At 40.8% G+C, this 6579-nt stretch overlaps 1 pseudogene; it reads left to right on the top strand.

Moving 5' to 3' along the window:
* The first annotated feature begins 2264 nt into the window (after positions 1-2264).
* LOC101571657 lies at positions 2265-2774 on the top strand (annotated as a pseudogene).
* Positions 2775-6579: the final 3805 nt, after the last annotated feature.

Here is a 6579-nt window from a genome sequence, read left to right as displayed (position 1 = left end):
TGCCTCTGTTACGTGACAATAATATCATTAAGCTTCTCTTCTGGATATTTAACAAGCAAAAATTAGAGAAATAGAGGGGCTACAAGGATAGCCAATATTTTGGCCCTAGCCCTTCAAGGTCAGTGAGGACTCAGGGCATAAGAGAACCTTTGCTGTGATATCCTGTAACTCAGTGGTGTCCCAAATTTTCTGATCAAGAAGATTATGAGAGCACAGAGAAAAGGAATTGATGATGTATAGTGGACCTAAGGAGAGTCAGCTAGAGAGAAAAATTTGCTCAGACTTTCACAGAGAGCAAAATGGTCAAGCAATGGCCATGACTCATCCAGATGGCTAACACTGAGAAAAGATTTACAAGATGCTATACATGGTTCCAGAATAAATCCTGAGGGGATTTGACTGACCTTGTCAGATACAAAAGTTACATTTTAGCTATATAGGTCTTGGTTTAACTTGGTCTCAACCATCCAGCAGAAAAGTATAACCATGAGGCATAAAAATAAAGCTACATTAGTATACTGAGCTGTAAAATATTCACATCAACAACTTGAGACAATTGCCAGTTGTGCTGATAACCCAGTACTGTTATGGACTATTGGACTATATTGGGTTGTTTTGCTGAATTCAATTACCTACAATCTTTGGTCTGGCATCAAGTATGAAAAAATCCTTTAAAGACTTCTCAAATACAGCTTCTCTAACAATAGAACACCTATCTCTGACAAAACAAAATAAAAAAGAGGGATATAAATAAAGGGCCAATTTTTTTTTGTCTGTGTTTGTGTGTGTGAAATATATATATAAGATAGTTAGGATGTATATGCAGCTACTTTCTCTTAGCTCATTGAGAGGAAAGTTTTGTACTAATAATGTTTAGACAAGATATCATGTCTCCATCTTGTCCTCTGAATAACTACTAGGAAAACAACAATATGCAATGTATTAATTATTGTAACTGTCTTGCTAACCTGTCTTGAAACTGTTTCATTGTTATTGTATTTTATCTCATTAAAATAACAAATAGATAATATAGCAACCATTATTAATTAGCTATCCCTGTTTTGAAAATCTGTAACATATATATAGTTGCATGTTACTCTGTTGCAGTCATTTTTTTCTATTTGTTTTTGCTTCTGTTTTCACTGTTCAAATTAAAATAAAATGAAATAAAAGAAAGCAGAAGAGGAACTGGAAAGCACTGTAAAACTTCTGTTTTAATTGAAACACATTCCAAAGCCAATCCGGCCAAATGTTAAGATGAGTTAAACCTAGTGGTGTGTATGCAGAAATGTGTGGTATTATTCCTCATGTCTTCAAAGAACATGAATGTGGCATCTGAAATGCTTCATACCTCAAGTAGAAAGGTCTGTGGAACGAAAGGCATGATAATGATTCTCACTGTTATTACAAAGGCAGTATAATGATTGCACATGGGTAGCATTTAGTTCTTGTTATTTTTAATTATTATATGCTAATAAGACTTGAGTGAGAACTGCCCACAGAATGTGGGTGAATGACGTGAAGGCCAGCAAAGGGAGGGAGGGAGAGCCCCGCAGGCTCACAGCTTGGATGGAGTAATCACAAAGGCGTGTGCCCACTGGTCAGAGGAGCTCCTGCACCACAGCCTTTGGGTGTTGTTCTCTGATGTCTTTCCCCTTCCAGTACAGACGGTGATCACAGTGCACTTCCCGTCTTCATCCCTTGATGGCTACTTGGGTCTCCAGCTCTCCAGCACACAGACAGCCACTTGGGGTGCTTCTGCCTCTGAGTCCTCAGAAGACCATCGTGACTTCCGTTTCTGATGCTGTGAGCCTACCTAATAAATCCCTTGCTGTAATGATACATTTATTTTATATTGATTCTGTTCATCTGGAGAACCCTGATCTACAGTATGCAAGGAGGAGGATCACAGCTAGTCATTCACAGGAAGAATCCACTGACTTGTCCTAATGAGCATCTCGCTTTGTGGTTAGGCCTCCCTCTTACTGCTTACAGCTGTACATGCTGTGATCTTGGGCAAGGCCTTGCAGCTCTTCAGCTTGTGCAGTGCTACATGGTAAAATGGAGACAATGGGGGGGATTAAGTGAGGCAAATCTTGACCCTTGGAAACGTCAGGAGATGTGTGTGTCTGTAGTTGTAAATTAGGAAGTGAGAGTGTTTCTTGCATCTAGTGAGCAGACAGGATGGATGCTGCTGAATATGCCAAGATGCTCAGGACAGACCCCAAGAAGAAAGAATTATCCAGCTGCTGCTCCAGCCCAACATGGCGATGCACAACAAGGCGGCCCCTCCGCAGATCCCGGACACCCGGCGGGAGCTGGCGGAGCTTATGAAGTGGAAGCAGGAGCTGGCGGAAACACTGGCAAACTTGGAGAGACAGAACTACGCTTTTGAAGGAAGCTACCTGGAAGATACTCAGATGGATAGCAGTATTCTTCCTGGCTGGTATTGCTATCTGACCAACCAAAAAAAAAAATCCAACAGGAAAAATGATCGAAGGAACAGGAAGTTTAAAGAAGCTGAGCAGCTCTTCAGTAAATCTTCAGTCATGTCGGCAGCTGCTGTAAGTACGTTGGCAGGAGTTCAGGACCAGCTCATTGACAAGAGGGAACCAGAAAGTGGGACAGAAAGTGACACTTTTCCGGACTTCCACAATCAGGAAAATGAGCCCAGCCAGGAGGACTCTGAGGATCTGGATGGATCTGTGCAGGGAGTGAAGCCCCTGAAGGCTGCATCTTCCACTTCCTCAGGAAGTCATCATAGCAGCCATTAAAAACGCAAGAGGAAAGACCCACACAGGTCAGTGGCAGGGACCCCGCCTCCACAGCTCCGATGACTGTTGGTGTGATGGGCCCTTCCTAGAGCCAGAGAGCTCAGGATGGACAAAAATCCGTGACTCTAAATGAAACCACCTCATGTTGTAAGGGAAGAGTTGGTAGGCAGTAGAGTGACCACCCTAAAAAAGGACTCCAGGACATCCTTCCACTATTGCTAGCGCAGAACCCTAGCCCTAACCCCAAGAACATTGTTTAACATGGTGAATTTGAAATCCTTTCAGAAGAGAAAAAGGGAGACAAGAAATGGAATCTGTGTAAATTTGAAAAATGACACTAGTGTATGTTGGAGAAAGTGGGCTAATCTTTTGTTCCTACTCCTGATCCCTGCCTACTCTTACGAGAATTGATTTAATGTGCCTTTAAAAGAAATTTTAAATACAAGCTTTTTGATCAAAAAAAAAGAATTATCCAGACCCACAAGTTACTCGTGCTGAGGTCAAGAACCACTGGCTGAGCCCTTGACACAGTGGCAGGTGTGCAGACAGCATTCTGCTGTAGGGTGCCATTTTATTGTCATCATTATCATCATAATGTAACACCGTTGGAGACCTGAGTACATAGGTACCCCAGGGGATCGCTTTTTCCCTTTGTAATAAGGGTCTGAATTGGCCCACCGCAGCCTGTACCACAGTTGAATGACTAGCTTGACTTTAGAATAGACGAGGTGTCATCTCTCCTCCGACTTGTGGCTCTGCACTGCTCTTCCCTGCCCCTATGCTGTCATTTCTTATTTCCACTGTGTAGCTGCGTTAATTAACCCTGAGAAGGGCTGGAGAGCCCACTGATAGGAAAGGACATTTGCTTTCCAAGATAAAGCTGTATCATTATCAAGCCTCTGCTGCATAGCGCAGGAAAACAGCCTTCAGAAAGACCATTCTAGGCAAACGGTGGCAAATTATCTGTTCTTAACCTTGGACTCTTTTTAAAAGAAAATATTTTAAAAGAAAACAAAAAAGACAAAAGAAACAGTAGCCAGATAAATTCTGTATCCACTTGCAGGGTCAGTGCAAGAAAAATCCTCCTCTTTCAGCCCCAATATATAAATTATTGAGACAGTACACAGTAGACCAACTACACACCACAGTAAAATGGCATGTAGGCACAGACACATAGTCACTTGGGCCATTTTCTATGAAGACGTGCTTTTCTATACAGCACCAACAAGTCTTATAAAGAAAGTAGGCAACCTCTTAGCAAAAAAAGAGCATTTTGGACAATGCATAAAGATGAACTATAATCTTCACATTTCCATCTCTTGTTCTCTACCTTCTTATCTCACAAACCACAACAAAGAACAGCCCATGCAACCTGAACATACGAATTTTGACTAAGTAATTTTCCATTGTGGTAGAAGGAAGTGTTAAAATATTCCTGGTTTGAAAGGCAAACTATGAGATCAACTGTTAGGTCAGGAATGCTTTAGATTCTGAGACATCTACATGGCTTTCAACAGTGAGCTCTCCACAGCTTTTCCTCCATTCTTGTTTCTAGAGTTGGATTTAGGAGAGACTTGTGACCCTTATTGACTAGGAAAAATGCACTTTCAGGAACAAATCATACTTTTCCCTAGGGGAGATGGGAATACACTTAGAAAAAAGAAGCTCAGAAATTCAATTCCCAGGTGGGAGACATACAGAGAGCTAGGGGAGTTGTCTGAATGAAGGGTAGGTCAGTCCCAGGGTGACAAGTTTCCCTCTTCAGTCGCAAATCTTTATATACACTTTCCCACTGTCAGAACCAAAGGGAACCTCAAGCTGCAGGATATTTTCTGGGGATTTGTCACCGTGACTGTCACTGAGCAGAGCTGCTAAATCAATGGACTTCTCCCTTTCTGAAATAAGAGTAGAATGACTCTACATAGCACATTATGTTAGGACTTAACTGCCTCCATTTTTCCCCCATAAATAATATTTTTTAGGTCTCCTTTCTGCCATCCAGAGATCCATCTGGGTTGCTCCTTCTTGGTTCAATTCTCCCAGGAAGCCTTCATAACTACCTCAGCCAACATCACTGAGCTCGGACAATATCCAGGAGAATATGCCAGTTGATCATATTTGGAGGTGACTGCTTCTGACTTCACAGCTGTTTATATATTGATCAATATTGATCTCTGATGGGTTTTTCTTCTGATTCTTTCTTGGTGATAGAACACAATTGTCCTCATATCTATTTCCAGGTAAGAGATTACCATGCAGCATTTGACTTGTTATTCCCTGGATTAAAATATTTGAAAATTATTTCTGAATTTAATAGTGTAGGGTGCCATGGCCTGGGTTTGTCCTTCATTACCCAAGTGTGAGTGCACAAGACTATGCTTTGGGAAACAAAGAGGATTTGATGTGCTAATCTTCTGAGGCCATTACTTATTGGACAAGTCTCCAAAGGTGCCACACACTCATGTCAGAATGCCATGTCAAGCATTTCTTCCACTAAGCCCTTATTTTCTAAAATGAGAAAATAAAGTAGAGCAACAGGAGATAAAGGGAGAGAGGAAAGAATTAAAGCAAGTTGCATCTGCTTTTTTTCTGTCCTTCCAGAGCTACAGCCTAAGATCAGCATTTCCTTTGCTAGGACAGAATAATGACTTAGACAGCTGTCCACATCTTAATCCCCAGCATCTGTGAATATGCAAAGGGGGATTGATGCTGCAGATGGAATAAAGATTGCTTTTTGGCTGACTAATAGATAAGGAGATTGTTGTGAATTCTCTAGGAGAACCCAGTATACTCTCAAGGATTCCTTAAAATAGAAGGTCAGTGAGAGAGAGATTTGAAAATGTTTTATGTGTGGCACTAAAATTGGAGTGAGGGGCTAGAAAACCAAGGAATATTGGAGGGTCTGGAAAAGTGAATGGGAGTAGATGTTCCCTTGAAGTCTACAGAAGCAACTTTGCCTACTCCTCAAAGTTAGCCAACTGAGTCATTTGGAGATTCTGATCTTCAGAATGATAAGATAACTTGGTGTTGCTTGATGCTGCTAAGTCTGTAGCAATCTGGGATAACAGAAATAAGAAACTAATATTTCATGGCCCATCAAACTCACAATGTGCTCCTCTAAAATTAAGAGTGATGCCATACAAACACAGGTCACAACTTTAAAACCTGAACCAACTGTCCACTGAATCAGAACCACAAGGAGTAAGGGGGTCACATAACTATAAATCCTGACCCACTTCAGATCTACTTCAAAGTTTCAGGAAGGTAAGGTCTGCAAATGGCCCTAGTGAGTCCTTCACACACTAAAGGTAGACAACACAGCTGGGAAAGAGGCCCTGGAATACCAAAGACCTGTCCCTAACCAGCAGAAGGACATGTATAAGTCATGCCCTCTCCCCAAGTATACTTATTCTTCACAGCTCAAACATACTGATCTACATTCTCTTTCCTTTCTTTTCTTAATTTTCTTTTTTAAGAGTTGTAGTAAAACCTAAGTGCAGCACAAATTTCAATGTTTCTGTGTTGAAATGGTCTCTGTATAGCTACATTGTGAAGTATAATTCCAAATCTAGGAAAATGAAGACAATAAGACATATAAAAAGAAGTTTGAAGTCATTAATCATTAATAAAACAAAAATCAAAACCACAGTAAGATACCAAGACACAGTCATTAGAATGGCATAAGAAGAAAGAATTGATGCAGAAAGGAAGGGAGAAACAAAGCAAAAATGAATGAATGAAATGAATAAAGGAGGGAGCTAGAAAGTGAAGAAAGAAAGAAAGAAAGAAAGAAAGAAAGAAAGAA

This window comes from Octodon degus, unplaced genomic scaffold (genome assembly GCF_000260255.1).
Source record: "Octodon degus isolate 3935 unplaced genomic scaffold, OctDeg1.0 scaffold00003, whole genome shotgun sequence".
Taxonomy (NCBI): Eukaryota; Metazoa; Chordata; class Mammalia; order Rodentia; family Octodontidae; genus Octodon; species Octodon degus.
The sequence above is the reverse complement of the archived record's forward strand: the minus strand, read 5'-3'. Positions and strand labels throughout refer to the sequence as shown.